Source organism: Anabrus simplex, chromosome 3, assembly GCF_040414725.1.
Source record: "Anabrus simplex isolate iqAnaSimp1 chromosome 3, ASM4041472v1, whole genome shotgun sequence".
Taxonomy (NCBI): domain Eukaryota; kingdom Metazoa; phylum Arthropoda; class Insecta; order Orthoptera; family Tettigoniidae; genus Anabrus; species Anabrus simplex.
The window spans coordinates 215,212,520-215,233,392 of NC_090267.1; the positions used below are offsets into that span (position 1 = coordinate 215,212,520).

At 40.8% G+C, this 20,873-nt stretch overlaps 1 protein-coding gene across 1 annotated transcript in view; it reads right to left on the reverse strand.

The window, feature by feature from the left end:
- LOC136867165 (ankyrin repeat, PH and SEC7 domain containing protein secG) overlaps positions 1 to 20,873 on the reverse strand; it is a 147,768-nt gene that overhangs the window by 45,502 nt on the left and 81,393 nt on the right. The window lies entirely within an intron of this gene.

Below are 20,873 nucleotides of genomic sequence, written 5' to 3' on the forward strand. Positions count from 1 at the left end.
GATGCAGCGATATGGATAACATTCTGACGATTGAGGCAGTGAATGTCCAAGTTAGCTCCGAATTCTTCTAGCACCTGAAAATTGCATAAAAAAGTATCAATTAACCAAATTTTTATTCCTGTTTGGCCTACTGCATGTTACTAACTATGAAAACTATATTCGTAAATGCTTAACACATTATTCGGAAAACTTGCTAAAGAAGGAAAATTAAATAGATGTGTTTACAAGCTTCGTTGTCCGTCACTGATGTATCTATACTAATATGATAAAGAGAAAAAAGTTGTATTGTAATGGATAAACTCAAAAACTACTGAACCGGTTTTAAAAATTACATCATCTATAGCAAGCTACGTTGCCACTAAGTTACATGGACTGTATTTTATGTTCAAAACAATTCGAGGTGGGCGACCACAGGGGGGGGGGGATATAAAAATAATAGGCTAATATAGGCAAACAAATCGAATTTTTCGTACAAGGACGAGACAAAGCTCCATTTAACCCCCTTGACGCAAAGAACAAAACTCGGAAAGCCTAAAGGGCCTGAAAACCATGTTTTAAGGCCCTAAAAGCAACCGTTACGCAGACATATGGCACCACACTAACCCACATTACAAAAGGAATATATCTCAGAAAATGAAGATGTTACAGACGTTAAAATTGGTACTTGGAATCTCCTTTAAAAATGAACACCTTTTTTTTTTTTTTTTGAAAATCAACTTAAGGGGGTGAAAAGAATAAAAAAGCGGGTGAATTTTCAAAATGAGTATCATATTCTTCTACCGCTTTACCCACATCTCTGGGGTTGCGGGTGCGAACTGTGTAACACATGTCGATTTGACACCGTTTTACGGCTGGATGCCATTCCTGACGGCAACCGTATGTGTAGGAATGTAATAACTACTGTGTGTTCCTGTTGTGGTTGGTAATGTGGTGTGTTGAGTGAATATGAAGAGCATAATGTTGGGACAAACACAAACAGCATAATGTTGGGACAAACACAAACAACCTGTCCCCGAGCCAGAAGAATTAATCACACGCAATTAAAAACCACGACCTAGCCCGGAATTGAAGCCGGAACCCTATGAACCGAAGACCTCGACACTGACCACTCAGCCTAGGAGGTGGGCAGTTTTTATTATGAGTATATCTACATTATATCTCATAAACGTAACATGTTACAGACGTGAAAATTGGTATTTGTAGTCTCCTTTAAAAGTAAAGAAACACGTACTTTTTGTTTTCGGAAAACCAACTTAAGCTGGAGATCGAAAATAAGTGAAGAAGGAGTTGAATTTTCTTTATGAGGATACTTATCACTCAAAAATTAAGATGTTACAGACGTGAAATTTGGTATTTGGAATCTCCTTCAGAAATAAAGAATACCTTTTTCTTTCGACATAAAAGAGGTCCGTTTCTCACACATAGAGTTCCATGTCCCATGTTCCAGATATATGTCTGCCAGTAGCCTGGTCATCTTAGCCCCAAAATGTAATGCCACAAATGTGGTTTACAAAGAGATTCTGGGGTGAATGAAATGCAATTTTTCGGTGAGTTTTTAGACTTTAGGGATAATGTCTTAGTGCAGTACCGAGGAACAAGTAATTTTTATCAAATTACTAAATCCTCGCGAGCGAAGCCGTGGGTAACAGCTAGTTGTTGATACTTTTATGTCAGCGTTGATGGCTTTAAAACAAATATTTAATTTCCTTAGTATTTCGATTCACAGTTTATACGGAGTCCGCCTCTGTGGTATAGTGGTTAGTGTGATTAACTGCCACCCCTGAGGTCCGGGCTCGATTCCCGGCTCTGCCACGAAATTTGAAAAGTGGTACGAGGGCTGGAACGGGGTCCACTCAGCCTCGGGAGGTCAACTGAGTAGGGGTGGATTCGATTCCCACCTCAGCCATCCTGGAAGTGGCTTTCCGTGGTTTCCCCACTTCTCCTCCAAGCAAATGCCGGGATGGTACCTAACTTAAGGGCACGACCGCTTCCTTCCCAATTCCTTGTCTATCCCTTCCTATCTTCCCATCCCCCCGCAAGGCTCCTGTTCAGCATAGCAGGTGAGGCCGCCTGGGCGAGGTACTGGTCATCCTCCCGAGTTGTATCCCCCGACCCAGTGTCTCACGCTCCAGGACACTGCCCTTGAGGCGGTAGATGTGGAATCCCTCGCTGAGACCGAGGGAAAAGCCAACCCTGGAGGGTAAGCAGATTAAGAAAGAAATAATGAAAGAATGTACGGAAACAAAGTACGGGGCAAAATATATTGGAAATTTAGGGTTCTACAAACTTTATTTTATACTTCTGTTAGATGCAGTTGTATGGAAAAGGTCTTTTACAGATAATTGGATGTTTATAAAAAATATAATATTCTAAAATATCTCCGTTATTCTTCATAGTTCGGTAAAAGAATTAAATGCAATATACAAAGTCGAATGTTATAATTTACAACAATTTTATTGTGGACATATTTTCGATGAGCCAACTTCCGTAGCCGTGCTGAAACACCGGATCCCTTGAGATCTCCCAAGTTAACCAACGTTGGGCGTTGTCAAGATTTGGATGGGTTGCCACGCACTGTTGGTGGGGGTGAGGGAATGGACGAGAAGAAAGGAACTGGCCACGCTACCGTACGCAAACTCCGGCTCAGACACACTTCTGCGGAGGTTCGGACCTTCCTTCGGGCAGAATACACCCTTACCTTACCTTACCTTACCTTACCTTTTCGATGCAGCTACTATTCAGAAATTAGAAAACCGAGAGAGTGAATATGTGGTTTAGGTCACGAAGCTGTGAGCTTGCATTCGGTTTACGGTTGATTAAAACCCCATTGTTAGCAGTGTTGAAGATGTTTTTTCACGGTTTCCGTTCCTGCCTCTTACCCGCATGCCCCGGGTTCGATTCCCGACGAGGTCAGGGATTATTACCTGGATCTCAGGGCTGATTCGAGGTCCACTCAGCCTACGTAATTACAAATGAGGAGCTTTCTGACGGTGAGATGGCGGCCCCGGTCTAGGAAGCCAAGAATAACGGCCGAGAGGATTCGTCGACTTGACTAAACGAAACCTCATAATCTGCAGACCTTCGGGTTGATCAGCGGTCGCTTGGTAGGTCATGGCCTTTCGAAGCCATGGGTTTTGGTTTTGGTACCTTAACTAAGGCCACGATCGCTTCCTTCCCGGTCCTAGCTCTTTCCTAACCCATCGTCGCAAGAAGATCTCCCTACGTTAGTGCGACGTAAAATAAATAATGAATACCGGTACGTAATACAAGTAAATAGACTTTTCCCAGTTTGGTCCCCACAATAATGCTTCTTAGCGCAGAACCTGGTTATCGCTGAAGTTAAATGGCGAATATCTAGGAATTCCGATAACCCATGATTTCGTAGCAAACAAGTAAATCAATACACAACTAACAAAAAAAGTAACGGTTTAAATCCCGTTACAAGGTGATATCTGTATTTTTAATATTATTATTATTATTATTGTTATTATTATTATTATTATTATTATTATTATTATTATTATTATTATTATATAATTCGCTGGGGCCATCAAGGACCATGTTAAGTCTTGTTGCATATGACACTAAACTTGGCCTTCTTTAGAGCCCAAATTTCCCTCATTCTTTGTGAGTGGGCCTGCTTACGCTCCTCTGCCCAAGGGGCACCGTGTCTTCTCTACGGTTGCTCGTCTCGGATTAGCCCGTTCGTCAATATTTTCTTGCGGAAGAGATCTTTGTTAAGGGCGTCTTCAGCTGAGATATGTAGCATTTGCAGGTCTTCTTTGGTGTTTCTAAACCTAGGAATTGTGGTTTTGGGGTTTGAATCAAAAAAGTGAAAGATTTCTTTAGTTAATTTTCTTCCGTCCATTCTTTTCAGATGACCGTAAAATCGTGCCCGTCTTTTTCTGATTGTGTCGGTAATTTTCTCTATTTTGCTGTAGACTTCCTTGTTGGATCTCTTTTGATGGATTCCATTTCTGTACTTTGATCCCAAGATTCCTCTCACAATTTTGCGTTCTCTTTTCTCCAGTTCTTCAAGGAGTCATTTGTTGGCATTTAGAGACAGGGTTTCGGCTGCATATAGAACTACTGGCTTCAGAACTGTTTCATAGTGACGTATCTTGGTGTTTTGGGAAAGGCGTTTTTTGTTGTAGATTGTGCGGGATGTTTGGTAGGCTATTTCCAGTTTGCGTACTCGCTCCTGAAGTGTTTCTTTGTCCAGTCCATTTTTCATGATGATCACACCCAGGTATTTGAATTTGTCTACTCGGGTGATGTCCCCGTATTTTGTATGGAGTTTTGGTGGAGCCTCTTTGATGTTAGTCATTACTTCTGTTTTCTCAAACGATATCTGCAAACCAGTTTGTTCGGCAATTTCCTTTAAAATTTCAACTTGAGCTCTAGCGGTTTCTATGTCGTTTGAGAGAACAGCAATATCATCGGCAAATGCTAAGCAGTCTGTTTTGATCCCCTTGGATTTGGTTCCTATTCTCAATGGACTGTAGTTGGTTTCCTGTAATCTCATCCGCCAGGTTCTGATGATCTTTTCAAGAACACAGTTGAAGAGTACCGGGGATAGCCCATCACCTTGTCGGACTCCTGTTTTGATGTCAAAGGAATGCGAGAGACATCCGTGGAACTTCACCTTGGATTTTGTATCGGTCAGGGTGTCTCTAATTAATACCAGCAGTTTCAAATCAACTTCAAATTCATTTAAGATGTTTAGCAGGACTTCCCGGTCAATGGAGTCGTACGCTTTCTTAAAGTCCACAAAGACAGACACATACTGCTTGGACCTTAGTGTACAATATCTGATGATCGTTTTGAGATTTTGGATCTGTTCAGCTGTTCAGCGACCTTTTCTGAACCCTCCTTGGTATTCACCTATTTGATGTTCGACTTGTGCTTCCAAACGCTCCAGGATGGCAAGTGATAGAATTTTGTAAGTGACGGGTAGCAAAGATATTCCTCTGTAGTTGTTGATGTTCTTCATGCTGCCTTTTTTGTGTAATGGATGGATCAAAGCTATTTTCCAATCTTCGGGTAGGGTCTCCTTGTTCCAAATTTCTTCTATTTGCTTTTTCAAGACATCAAGTGATTCCTCTGGGGCATATTTCCATAGTTCTGCTACTACTGAGTCTTCCCCGGGCGCTTTGTTATTTTGGAGACGGGCAATGTGGCGCTTGATTTCATCTCTGTCGGGTGGTCTGGAACCTGGGTACCTGAGTAAGGGTTCCTTGGTCTCAATGGCGCTTTGCGGTTTAGAGCAATTAAGTAAATTCTTGAAGTAATCTACCAGAATGCTGCAATTTTCTTCATTTGACGTAGCCAGTGTGCCGTCCTTTCGCTCAAAGCATAGAGATGGTGGTTTATAGCCAGTGAGTTTGCGTCTGAAGGCTCTGTAGTACTCTCTGCTTTCATTCTTCCTAAAGTTTTCTTCTATCTTTTCAATGAGAGATTTTTCGTATTTACGTTTCTCAGTTCTGAACACCCTAGCTGCTTGGGCACGTTGGGTTTTGTAGGTTTCCCAAGCATTGTCTGATTTTGTAGAGTAGTACTGTTTCCACGCATTGAGTCTTTCTTGGAGGACTGATTCGCAGATACCATTCCACCAGGCATGCTTTTTGCTTCTCTTGATTTCTGCAACGTCTTTGGCGGCCTCAACAAGGAGACTTTTGGCGTTGTTAAAGTCACAGTCATTTGGTCTAGCCTTCTCCTGGAACTCCTCGACCCTTTGCCGAAGTTTATCATTGTCGAAGCGTGTGATCTGTTTGGTTGTCTTCCTTGTGTTTGCGGGAATTGGTTTGAATTTGATAAGAGACATATAATGATCTGAGGCCACATTGATGCCTTTCTTTACCTTGGCATTCATAATCTCAGGGCTGTTTCTCCTGGAGATTGCAACATGATCAATTTGGAACTCTCCGAGTGCTTGGACGGGAGAACGCCATGTCATTGGCTTTCTGGGTAGATGGCGAAATTGGGTCGACATGACCTGCAGGTTGTGATTTTCGCAAATGGACACCAGTCTTTTGCCGTTGGGATTGGTTCTTTTGTGAGCAGGGTAATTTCCTATAACTTTCTTGTACTTCTGTTCACGACCTAGTTGGGCATTGAAGTCGCCCAAAAGAAGCTTGACATGGTGTTTGGGGATTTTGTCTAATTTTTCTTCCAGTAGGTATTATTATTATTATTATTATTATTATTATTATTATTATTATTATTATTATTATTATTATTATTTTATCTGTAAGATTACTATTATTGTATTATTATTATTGTTCAATTCAGTTCTGCAATGCTTGTTGCTTGCGTGATTGTAGTTAAATGTATATATATATATATATATATATATATATATATATATATATATATATATATATATATATATATACGTGTGTGTAGATTAACACTAAAAACATGTACAGTACGAGTTGCTGTATATCAGATGTGGATGTAGAGTGTGCAATAACTTGTGACATTGTAACATTGCGAAATACTGCTGGAGTATCTGCCGAGTCATTGCTACGTCATCGTGAGCATTTAGCGGTGAGCTCACTTTCTTGGAAATACCTAGGGTGCCGCCGGCGGTTTCACCATTGTACTGTATGTAACATTTGGGGCCAGGTGGGAGTAGATCATAGTTATTTCTGGAGATTGCGTAGGTGTGTCAACCAATGAGTATATATGATTTGGCTGCATATTGTAGCGTCAATCATAAGTTGTACGGAAGGTGAACAGTGAAGAAGTGAAATGGATAAGTGAACAGTCATTGAGTGAACGAGATGAACAGGTCTCAGTCGGTCATTGAGTCAACAGGAAGGAGAGGCCTCAGTCGGTCATTAGTTATTAGTCAAGTGGATGGCGAACAGTGATGGAGTCAAGTGGAAGGTGAGGCCTCAGTCGGTCAGTGCAGTTGGACAGGATAGGCTTGCCACGAGGTCATAGAAGGATTGATTTTCCATGAAGTCATATGGGACAGACTTACCAAGAAGTCAACACATGGATACTTATTCGTCAGTGAAACAAAAAGCATACATCACCAAATTGGGCTTAATACATCTACAGCAAATACCAATTCAAAGGAATACATCGTAATTACACTCAAAGTGTTGAAGGTACAGTCAAGTGAACCAGTGAGGGATAAATTTCGTGTATAATTGTTAAATGTCCGGTCAAGAAGAATTCAAACTCATGCCTAGTTTCTTTCAGTTGCAATGTCATAATTTTATATTCTCATCTGTTTTATCTCAGCAAGACTTACTATTTTTCTATACAATTTAAATAATATATTTTGTTCTATCAAATGAATTTATCGTATTATTTCAATGACAGAATTAGATAACCTCAAATTTGATGGGGAACCGAACGCCAATCTCCTTTTCTCAGAACTTATATGGTATGTTGTCAAAAGTAAGCTTATTACCCCACACCCTAGAGATATTCATGAATCTCATTCTCTTATATCTGCACTGAGTTGTAGCTGACGCCCTTCAAATAACGGATGTGTAAGCAACCAGGTAAGAACCAAGCGTGAGTACAAGGTCCAACGATTGAGTATTTTATTGAATAAATATTAATTTTCATATTTTCAATTTAAATTCAGGTTAGTATGTTTGTAAATTTAGTAAAGGAGTTAGGAACTTCTTATAAACTTGAACTAAATCTACTTCTGACTTTCGTATACCTAATCTGAGTGTACAGGCCAAATCATACTTTGTTAATTGATAGAACTAATCTCAAGAATAACATTATACCTCGCATGAAAAAAGAATAAATAGGAAGTGACTGAAGATGCCTTAGCGGAATGGTATGCTTGAAATGAAATATTGCATCATGCAATGCTACAACGTATGGTCGCATACAGTGTCGCAATGTGGTGGTAGCGATGACGTGATAAATCCTTGCCGGTCTGATTCCTATATCGTTATAGCATTTCACCAGAATTATCCCGTATCGTACGTAATAATCATTAGACAATACATAGAAATGTTCTCCAGATGGCACTTGGTTAACTAACAAGTCACAGTTAGATAGTAAATTAATTTACCTTCTGTGTCTACTTATTCTACTACATCGGAACAATAAAATTAAGAAATTTGGCATGATATGTTTCTAGCGATCGATTGGATGAAAGAGGTTTTCATTTGAGAGGCGTTCTTTTGTCTGGAAAATTTTCACATTCAAAGTGATAAGAATTGGTAGGCGTTTAGAGTGTTTGTATAACAATTAATTGGAACGTTTTACAAACTGTATTTTTAAAAGTTTGAACAAAACCATAAATTCCTCTACTTACACTGGCGGATAGTGAAATCACAATTTTAAACGTTTGAACAAAACCACAAGGAGTTGTGCTAGATAAACGAAATTCGGGAGGCGTATTTGCACATCTGCGCGCTAGTACACTTCGTGAGCGTTAGTCATCGTTCGGTGTTGACGTAGTGAGCTGGGAGTGAGTCAAACATGTCCTTAAGGCAGGGCCTCTCAAACGCCCAAAATCTCACGCGTGCAAATGGAGGCGCAAGAGCTCCGTGCACTGTGCATCGCTCCCGCTCGGCTCGACTCGGACCAACGCTTCGTCTCTGGGCTACTCGGCTAAGCTCGGCTCAACTCGTCTCAACTCGGCTCGGATTTGGAACGCTACGGAGCAAGTGAGGAAGAGGGAGACAGGGAGAGCGAGCGAGACAAGCGTGGGAAAAGAGAGAGACAGCGCTATTGCTCCAAATCGAGGAGTGGGGGCTGCACTCTGGTCAACCAAGCGCAGTCTTCTTTTGCACCGTGTACAGTGCATGCACCAAGCGCATGCACCCTGAGAGGCCCTGCCTTAAGGAGACGAAGGAGGGAGTATCAGCAGCGTACTGAGTTTGAATAAGGCCGCGTATCAAAGGTACGAGAAGGTGGATGTTCTTCCCGCGATATTGTAGAAAGACTTGGCAGGGATAAACCACAGTGCATCGGTGTTGGCAACAATGATCACGGGAGGATATTGCCTCAATACTTTATAGGAAGGAAGCCATACTTTCCAGTGTCGACTCAAATGTAAATTAAACCCTTTTCAGTTACATTGTTTCAGGAAGACTGGGTTTCAGCCGCACACGGTCCACTACGGAGAGGAAAGACGCCGTATTGGCCGCATGGCTGCGGTGGGTCGTATTGCATCTGCAGTAGCCTTTATAGCTTCATTTTGCACCAGCGTGACACAGCGAACTTTAACAAATCGATTACTTGAGGGTCCAGGTGCCCTGTAACGTTCATGCTACTAAATCCAAATTACTGACAACTGCGACTTCAGTGGTGTCAAGCTTGAGGTCACTCTAGGGTGGAGTGGAGTTCTCTTGTACTCTCAGATGATAATCGTTTCTGTTTTGGTGCCAGGGATGGCCGTCGGTTTGTAAGCGAGAGGACCGTGCGGAAAGGGGCGCACAGCCGTGAGCTTCCGTCCAGGAGATAGTGGGTTCGAACCCCACTGTAAGCATCCCTGAAGAGAGTTTTCCGTGGATTCCTGTTTTCACACCAGGGAAACGCTGGGGCTGGACCTTAATTAACGCCAAGGCCGCTTCCTTCCCACTCCTAGGCCTTTCCTATCCCATCGTCGCCGTAAGACCTATCTGTGTCAGTATGACGTAAAAACAAATAATATTATTATTAATAATAATAATAATAATAATAATAATAATAATTAAGCAAAAGGCCAGGTAACCGCTTGGAACCAAGCTGTCTACGGCGTCATCATACTGGACATACACCAGGAGTTATTGTCTGGGGAGCGATTTCCTTTGACACCAGGAGCACTCTCATGATTATCCCAAGAAACTTAACAGCGAATATGTACGTCAGACTGGTGATTGAATCGGTTGTGTTGCCATTCATTCGCAGTATTCAAGGAGGTGTTTTCCAACAGGATAATGCTCGTCCTCACACCGCTGTTGTCACCCATCGTGCTCTGAAGAGTGTCAGGATGTTGCCTTGGCCTTCGAGATCACCGGATGTTTCGTCCATTAAGTACGTATGGGACCTTACGGGATGACAAACGCAGCGTCAGCCAATAAAAGAATTGAACGTTGCTGACTTGAGTGACCAAATGAAAAGAGCGTGGAATTTCTTCCCACAAAACGACATATAGTACCTATACGAAACAACGCAAGCAATTTTACAAGTTTACATTCAAAATAGTGGCGACTACAGCGGTTATGAATGTACCAATATGTCACATGTCTTCTCTCGCATACTTAAACCATTGAACCATTGAAACTTTCAAATACACTAAATATATTACTTAGACAATTGCTTAACCTAAATTGCATTCCTTTAAACTAGTGTCTTCTTGGTGTTCGGATTTCATTTTCCGCCAATATATATTTCAAGTTATGATTGGTCACAGAATACTGACTGAAATTTGATATTTCACGGATTGTCAATATTATGGTTCATCTTTCTTTAAATATCCTTTATCATACTATTGATGCTCTTAAGAATAACGAGGAATACCAATGAAGTTCACTGTGTTCTCTGCGAAAGTGTTCCGGAAACGAAAATCAAACAAACACATAATTTGGGCTCAGGGTTATTGCGCTAATTCTTCTTCTTCTTTTATGACTACTACTATTACGTGTTTTATATAGGCCGCCCAAGGACCACGATATTTAGCCATTGCGTTTGTGGTAGATTTTGATGTTTGCGCATCTTCTGGGTGAGTTGTTCCTTCCTCTCCTTTGTCCAGAGGGTAACTGTTTTACTTTTCGGTCATTTATTCTGGAACGTCATTTTTTTAAGCAACCTTCTGAGAGATGTCCGGACTTTTAAGTCACTTTCTGTTACTCCCAGTTCCAGCAGATCCTTGTTTACTTCCATCATTCATGGTGACTTGGTATTCCTCTTTTGCCAGTAAACAAGAAGCTAGATGGTCAGCTTGGCATTATGCATACTGCAGACGTATCCATAAAAATCTAAGCGTCTCTTCCTGCCCACGTCCGTGATTTTTTCACAGTATGTATAGATATCTTGGCTGGATCGCTTTTTGTATTCGTTCCGTTTCTTGACTGGTCCTAATACCTTCCCCAATATTTTTCTCTCCTGGATTTTGAGCTTGTCCGTGACTCCCTTCCTGTTGGATATTAGACATTCTGAAGCATAAGGCTTCAGGGCGGGTGACTGTCTGGTAGTGCTTCATTTTAGTGTTACGGGAGAGGCACTTTTTATTGTAGATGTTCTTGGTAAGTTGGTATGCCGGTTCGAACTTGTTTACTCGAGTTTATAATGCTGCTCCTTCCGAGAGATTGGGTTCTAGCCATTCTCCCAGGTACTTAAACCCGTTGGTTTTCTTGATCGTTCCTTGCTACATATGCAGTAAGAGTAGATTCACTGATGTTCGTGATATATTTCCTTCTTCTTCTTCTTCTTTCTTGTTTAGGGCCATTAGAGACCACGTCAAGATACTCTAAGGTATTTTTGGAAGCCTTTGTTTTGCAGCCCAAAAGCGTTATATTCTTTCTCTGGCCGCCTATCTTCTCTCTTCTGACCAGCCGCTTTTCTGTTTTTTCTCATCGTGGAAGCCCTTAAAGTTGTTTATCACTGATGTGTATATTTATCGGTTAGAGATGTCCTCATTATTCCGTCCCACGCTCTTGAGGTCCTTCCTTACTTCCTTGAACCACTTATGCGGGACGTTAGGTCTGTTGTCCAATACTTAAAAAACCTGTTTTGTTAGTCGGGTTCATCCATCCTGAACAGCTGTCCGTAGAACTTCAGCCGTCGTTTCCTTATTGTCTCCATCAGCCGTCCATTATCCTTGTAAATATACTTTCTTCCTTGAAGTCTATACTGTCCATCTCTTATTCTATGACCCACTATTTTGTGGAGTATCTTGCGTTCATGCTTCTCTGCTTCTCTCATTCCAGCCTTTCCTGTTATTCTGAGGCATTCACTTGCTACAGACAGTCGGATTTGATCACTGTGTTGTAATGCCTGAGTTTAGCTTTTCTTGCGACAGCCTTTTCCTTGTACTGCACATGCGTGCTACGAAAAGCTGCGACTGTCTTCTCTCGCCTACTTTTGTTAGCTTCTTTCTCACTCGTTTTCATATGCACTATCTCACCAAGATATCTGAAACTGTACAGATACTGTGTTGTTAAGTGTGAGGTGCTGTTCGGGTATTGATTATGTACTTTTATTCTCGAAAAAAAAAATTGGAGGCCAGCTTCCTCTACCTGTACTATTAGTATGTTTATTTGATCCACAGCTGTCAGGTCATTGGCGAAGGCAACGCAGTTGACTCTCACACCGTCTTATGAGCCTCCAACGTGAACTGTATTCAGTAACCCTTCCCAGGCTAATTCATTTTTGCCATTCTCAGACGACCTTTTCTAACATGCAATTGAAGAAAACTGGGGACTGTCCATCACCTTGTACGGCGCTTGTTTTAATTAAAACTCTTTGGAAAATTCTCCCATGAATTTTACTTTTGAATGTGCCTGTGTTAGAGTTTGCTCGATAATTTCCACTGTTTTCCAGTCCACTTCAAATTCTATCAAGATATCAAGCAATACTTCCTGATTGACCGAGTCATACAATGGTCTGACGCAAATCTCCACTCCACTCAACCCTGTGCTGACATCTGCACGGCAATTACACGATATTTTTATATGCTATTAACAAGTATTGTTTATAGGCCTATACCTAGTGATATCTAGATTATCTTTAATAGTATTACTAATAGGTATAATTTGCAGTATAAGTAACTACCATAATATAGTAACATAGTACGTACTGGTACTGGTCTGGCTTTTTGGCTGAATGGTCAACATACTGGCCTTTGATTTATCTGCTCCGGGTTAAGTTCCTGGCTGAGTCCAGAATTTAACTGGTTCGTGGAATGCGTGTTCATGTTTGTCTTAATACATATCTTCATCTACACACCAGACCACCTCAGAAACACGGAATAGTGAATGGCACGAACAAAGGCATCCGATCGTAAAACTGGACTGATTACATACAAAGTGCCGACCCTTCGTGACTGGGAAAAGTTCTGAAAGAAGAAGAAGAATACGTATTGGTATTGACAGTGTGGTTCACATAGTTTGTGGTCTTTTGTAAGATGACGTCTGGAAAATTTGTGTAAGATGTTATTCACTGCCGTTTTTAGTAAATGAGTAGAAATTATTTCCTGGTACACATTTAGTAGTTTGGATTAATTGGGATGGGATTTCTGGAACTGTAGTGGTCTAGAGTGGATTTTCAAAGCGTCATTGTTACAGTATACGTATAAGAAGCTGTCGTGCAGACACTTTCTTCATTAATTTCAATGGAGACGCTTTCTTCCGAATTAGCTGCCCTGAGGACGCTAGTTTCATTCGAATGTTCATTCGCGCCAAATTCGTATTCCTGCATTATAATCATCACGCCGTCGGTAAACTGCAACAAAACCTGAATACGTGTCTCCATTAGCTGAAGATAAGCCATTAAATGTCCTGTTTTAGGTAACCTAAATAGGCAGAGAAGAGCTTAAAATATGTAGCGAAAATGGACACTATCAAAATATGTACAATGTTCTCCTTTCTTTCTTTCTTCTTCTTCTTCTTCTTCTTCCGCTTATTCCATATCCTGGTGGGTTCGCAGTTGACAAAGGTTGATTCACATGCGGCCAGTTGCCTTCCTAACATCAAACCTGTGCGAGGGGGATGTGTTTAGTGTTCCGTGTTTCTATGGTCGTTGGTAGTATGGTGTGTTTATACACGCGGGAGAGAAATTAACCGGCTGCGGTTAATATCCGAGATCCGGCTGGGAATAGAACTTGGGACCCTTTGAACGCTGACCGTTCAACCAAGAACTTTGTATTAACAGATAAATTAACATTTGGATTATCTTCTAAATAATCATCATCAATTCTGCGAAGGCAGAAAACAACTATACCGAAACAACTTTATCTCCATTTCCGTTCAGTTTTAATTATGTGTAACTCTCAAGAATTTCTGGTGTAAATTTACGCCCCATTTCGTTCAGGATATTTCTAAATCGAAGAAATGTCCTCTCAACACCACAAAATATGATCAGTATATAATTTCTGCCAACCAACGAGGTATATCGAAGAAAAAACGTTCTGGGAGCTCAAATTGGCATTTAAAGCAAAATATTCGCTAACGGTCGAATTAAGCAGGTATACGCACTAACAAATACATTTCATTCGTCATAATGTGACCTAAATGTACTTTATTGTACATGCGTAGCGGTTACAGGAATGGCGATCAGCCCATTTGAAACTTTGTATGTCGTACGTTTGAGTTCATTACATTATCCATTCCATTCCAATCCATAATCACAGCGCTGATCTTTGTTAACCGTAAGTTTAAGGCTATTTGTAGAAAACAGCGTAGTTGCATTTTTGAAATATAGGAAAGTGAGTATATTATCTCAGCGAATGTTGGCACCCTGAAAAATACTGCAAGGTCGATTGTGGGATACTTTATAATATTAATAAATGTGAAAACAGAACTTGAACGTCATCACCAGTTCACTAGTTATTTAATGCTATCACGTGAGCTGAATAACCTAGTATATTGATTAAGGAAGCTAAGTAGTAACTTCGCTTAATAAATTCGAACGCTTTTGTAGAGAAGTGTCATTCTTGTATAAGGACTGCATAGCAAGAAGACTTCAACTACATACCCCAGCTCTATAGAGCTCATCACGGGAGCGAGTTACTGTAAGCAGATACAATCTCATGTCTGTTAGTTCCAGACCATGAAGGGCGCAATACTAAACCACACAGCATTGATGCTTTTGTGAGCCCAAACGCAGATCGTGCTCGACATAGAGAGGCAATCACTTCGTCATCCACTGGTCAATTGACATTCAGAGTGTATTGTGCAGCCTGCACACTGTTTATTCATGCCGCATCAAGTGTTTGAAACTCAGGGATGCTTTTAACTTTCATGAATACACCTCATTATCACACTCGTGATTAAAAAAAGTCAGAGAGAAACTCGGTTCATAGAATGTGTTTTATAGCATTGCCTTTATTATTATTATTATTATTATTATTATTATTATTATTATTATTATTATTATTATTATTATTATTATTATTATTATTATTATTATTATTATTATACCTAGGAATAGGACCTAGTGTTTACAGTGCACTATGTCTTCTGGTATAGACTAGAGCAATGTTGTTACTTTCATTGTCTCTGTCTTATCCTTGGCTTTGACAATATGAAAGTGACTGAGGTATGAGCGATGTAGTAATGCCATTCCTTGTGCAGCCAGTCTCTGCTATGAATGGTGTGAAACTGTTGTTCATAGGGATTTCTCCCGAATGAAATCTAATAGATACGTTGTACCGTTCCCGTCTAGAATACAGTCTACCGGCGCCGTCGGAGAGCTGCGTGTTCGGTTCGTAAAAATATGATCGTGGGGGCCGATGACCTTTGATGTTAGGCCCCTTAAAACAACAAGCATCATCATCATCATCATCAAAAATATGATCCGGGCAAAAATAAATTAAAAATATACCATAGGTATGTGAACGGAAAACAGTAAAATAATTCCGAAATAAAATTCAAAATAAGGGTTAAGATATTTATTATCTAAGAAAACATTATTGAAACACGAAAATAAACAAATTAATATGAAGACGATAAAAATGGCTCAAATAAATGCCAGAATTTCCAATATGTGCCGTGCACATAATTAGCACAAAAATTATTATATGTCACGAAAAGGTGGGCAATATCCCATTTTAAAATAAAAATATTTACAAAATAAAAACAATAACCTGGGGAAGAAATACACACTTCGCATCGAGTCAACGCAGTTTTCATCTTATCGAATCCTGACGGATATCGTTCAATTTACGGTTATAGGTCATAGCGCGACAGAATAAAATTATGCTAAATCCGATCCATAGTAAAATTATATGTACATCACTTATCAACAAATCAGTGTTCCAGGGTCCCTCTTACAAATTGGATGGCTTGAAAGCCTACTTCCCAGTAAAATGAGCTCCAGACTCATATTTAAGAACAAGTCTCTATCAACGTGACAATGACATGATCAGCAAAAATACATGTAACACAAATTAATATAAACACTCCAAAGAAACCTGTAAAATTCATGCAAATAAAATAAACAAAACATCTGTGTATCCGTTATCTGAAATACAAGCAATAAGACGCTAAACTCCTTCATATTAAAAGAACACGGAACTCCTGGCTCAGCTATCCATGTTGGTCTTTCACTTAGCACGCCGTATTATAAATCAAGTAATACTTCTAATGCTATGAAGCATCCTGCCTCTCAAGAAATGACACTAACTAATTGGATTGGTAATTCCTGCCTGAGAGATTCTAATACGATATAGATGTTGATTCCCATAGGGAATCTATTGGTAGGTGTGCTAGGTACCAACTGATGAGCCCACCCTAGCACACGAGGGCGAAACGCTGGCAACCAAGAATGAGCTAGCTGGAAAATTTATAATGTCCAATAACGGACCATTTATATTGGTATTATAGATTCTAATATATCTGGGAACAGAAATTAACGCTGCCATTCACTTCTTTGTTCATTAAACTAACACTAGGCCTCGAACTCAAGGCATCACAATACACATTAATATGGCCTTAAATACATATTCCAATTTAACGCGGCTATTATATATGATACTCGGCACATCTGTCCTAATACTTCGGAGTCCATAAGTTCGACTCTCATAGTCGTGATGAACACTCAAGGCAAATCAAGCCTCTCTCTCTCTTATCATGCAGCTAACACCATTATATGTTTCCCCGTATTCATTACCAGGCACTTCCTTCCTATATTAACACACATTGTAATCTCAGTATCAGGCTAATCTTGCCTTTTTCTCGTAAGTTCATAACACAATACAAATTAGCTAGTTCTCTTTGCCGATATAATAGATACTAGTTCAACGGTGCACTTTCACGCTGGTTACAACTGTCATGTACTCCTGTAAACATGCTACATGCTTAAAAAAAAGTTCTCTACTGAAATTTATTCCCAAACAAGCTTTAGGCTGTGCAGCCTTCTTAATAAAAAAGTATACATCTTGTTACAAAAAAATGGAACACACATTTACCGCCTGACAAACATATATCCTCATCTACACCTGATCATTTCCATCTTTCCCATCTAATAAAAGGTAAATAAAATAATATAAAAAATCAGGGTTCAAACATGCATCTTCCCTGAAACATGACTTTAAACTATAAAAAGAAAACATAGCTCAGCCAAAAAAGGACTGATATTTACAGTTAAACTACTATAGGATCGAATTAGCCTAATTCCTTCTATCTAAACATGCCTAAAATTTTTAAGATGAACTTAACTGGTGTCGTCTCAGCTTCTTCATGGTTCCAGGACGCTGTGTCTGCAAAAATTACACCATTATTGCGACAAACTGCATGGCGTTACCAAATACACTGCAGGTCCTTTCTCCTTCCATCATCTTTGAGATGTGGTGCTTCGCATACACCAATAAATTGAACCGAAACGATAACGACGATTCTCACACGTTCTTCGCGATACCGGACGCGTACCGGTCACAGTATTTGCAATATACAGATGCAAATTACATATACGGGTTTGGAAATATCGATAATAACTATGGTCTTAGTTATTGTCAATCCCGTGCCACAACCGCACTCTGGCATACTGCAACATCATACGTGATTTTATCTACAGAAAAGGTAATTGCTTTGTTAACTGTACAATACTCTCGTGATTAAATATGTTTATGCTGCCAATTGCCATCGTGCAGTACTTCAGTTATTTGCCTGTTACTCCTTTCACTCCAAGTCAATGCTTATTCTTCGTATTGTCCGTAACGGTACGCTTTGAGTAATGCTATCAGCAGAGGCACAGGTGTTGCGTGACGAATATATCTATGCCTAACTGGATGGAGATCACACAATAAGTATAAATTAATGGAAATGTAAATAAACCTTGTATGCGAATAACCGACGCTCGTGACAACTTTCATTAACAATCCTCAGGAAAGTTGCATTAATTAACACTAGTTCTTTAATTAGAATGCGTCTGGGGCATGGATGCTATCCAAGCCATCTACACATGATCAAGGTCTTCGACAACCCTCACTGCCCAGGGGACCCCTGGAGAAATAACCAACTTGAACCGTATCATACTGTCCTGTAAGAAATGAAATGCAATGAAATGGCGTATGGCTTTTAGTGCCGGGAGTGTCCGAGGGTATGCTCGGCTCGCCAGATGCAGGTCTTTTGATTTGAGTCCCGTAGGCCACCTGGGCGTGGTGATGAGGATGAAATGATGATGAAGACGACACATACACCCAGCCCCCGTGGCAGCGAAATTAACCAATTATGGTTCAAATTCCCGACCCCGCCGGCAATCGAACCCGGGACTCTTGTGACCAAAAGCCAGCGTGCTAACCATTTAGCCATGGAGAAGGACTCCCGTTAGAAGTACTCCCAACAACAGAACCTCTGTTCTCTCCTTTGGTGAAGTTAAATACCCCATCTCCAACTTCAGTTGCCATCCAGTTATCAAACCTTAATCCATAATTATGCGCTGTAATTTGCTAATATTTAACAGACTGTATTATTCATTTACAAGATATGACTTTTTCTTTTCAACCACGAAATGTATGCTCACTCTGTAAATGCTGGCCGCATAGTGTTCCGAGGCCTAACGCCATTATAAAAAAAACACTAGTTTTTGTCTAAAATGCGCGCATGAAAATGATTGAAGACATGAAAGGGAACAATAATAACGTCACACGCTCGTTGCAACACAGCACTCCTGCGGTGCAGTGCTTCCTTGAGCTTCATCTATGCTAATGACCTTGAACTTGCCATTCAGTCTGATCAATTTAGAAATATGGAACGTAGCCTATGTTGACAGTGCTCTGGAATAATTTGGATCTTATTACTGAAGGGTCCAACATTTAACAAGAAGAAGAGACTGATTTATGGTAGCCTGAGCAAAGAACTGAAAGGAAGGGGGTTTATCTCGTCCTTATTCCTCTCCTCACATTCAACACTCAACACTTCCGCAATTACGATTACACGCAGGTTCATATCATATGGTGCAAGTAGTGGCAAAAGATCTACAGAGGTCGACGCCACGAACAAGTATTTAAACTTGGGTCGTACGCTAGCATATACGGAGCGCGCTTGAGGATTAAATAAATGGGCACTTCCATGAAAAATCTACCCAGGAACCCAGCATAATCCAACTGGGGTATCCATCTATCAACCATTCAGAACAACACTGGCCTAATGCTATTCTGCTGACGAATATATTAGCCCGCTGTAGTGCAAGTAGGCTAATGCCAAATAGATTCACGTGGCCCACAAAGAGAGTTTGAATTATTTACTCGTTGCATAAAGCTGATCCCTGTCCGACTCGTTGGCTGAATGGTCAGCGTACTGGACTTCAGTTCGGAGGGTATCGGTCTCGATTCCCTGCCGGGTCGGGTATTTTAATCGCTTCTGATTACTTACTTTATTTATCCATCCCAACACTCTCCTCTTTATATTCAGGCAACATACCACACTACCAACCACCACAGAAACACGCAATAGTGATTACACCCCTCCATATAGGGTTGGCGTCAGGAAGGGCATCCAGTTGTAAAACAGGGCCAAATCCATATGTGCGACGCAGTTCATACCAGAGACCTCGTAGGTGTAGGAAACAGCGGTAGGAAAAGAAGAAGAAGAGAAGGAGAAGAAGATAGAGCCGATCCCTATAGAAAAAATTAACTATATTCTAGGATTATTCTTTGATATATCAGAAGAGATGCGGCAGCAAACAGTGAACGAAAGCAATCCTGAACACTTTTTCCCATGCACTCTTTACGGATCAACCAGCACAAAAATAGAATATTCCTTACATCCATAGCCTTAGTACGAATGGGCCGATGACCTTCGATGTTAGGCCCCTTTAAACAACAAGCTTAGTACGAATATTTTTACTTTTAGGCCTATTCGTTATAGTTAAGATGCTTCAAGATATTTGTGACTGGAATTTATGTATAATGTGTTTTTAGTCTTTTATGCTGTAAATGAGCATAGTCCGCCCCTGTGGCGTAGTGGTTAGTGTGATTAGCTGCCACCCCCAGAGGCCCGGGTTCGATTCCCGGCTCTGCCACGAAATTTTAAAAGTGGTACGAGAGCTGGAACGGGATCCACTCAACCTCGGGAGGTCAACTGAGTAGAGGGGGTTCAATTTCCTCCTCAGCCATCCTGGAAGTGGTTTTCCGTGGTTTCCCACTTTTCCTCCAGGCAAATGCCGGGATGGTACCTAACTTAATGCCACGGCTGCTTGAGGATGGTTGCCCAGTTGTACTTCCTCTTAAAACAATAATCACCACCACCACTGCGGCTGCTTCCTTCCCTCTTCATTGTCTATCCCTTCCAAACTTCCCATCCCCCACAGAGGCCCCCGTTCAGCATCGCAGGTGGGGCCACCTCGGCGAGGTACTGGTCATCCTCCCCAGTTTCATCCCCGACCCAGAGTCTGAAGCTCCAGAACACTGCCCTTGAGGCGGTAGAGGTGGGATCCCTCGCTGAGTCCGAGGGAAAAGCCGACCCTGGAGGGTAAACAGATTACGAACGAAATGAACATAGTCGACTATGAGCTGAGTGAAATAATCCTGGATCGTATTCGCAGAAAAATTTAAATTTCAACAAGAACAATGTGAGTAGAGACTGAAATAATGGCTCCGGCATCAAGAAAAACAGAGATATTTGACACGATTTCAAACCCGTGATCATTCGTCATATAATATTTGTATTAATACAGGTACGCAATATTTTCTCTGTTAAGTGTTGTCCGGGCGAGGTAGTGAATAGAGTACTCGATTTACTTGGGAA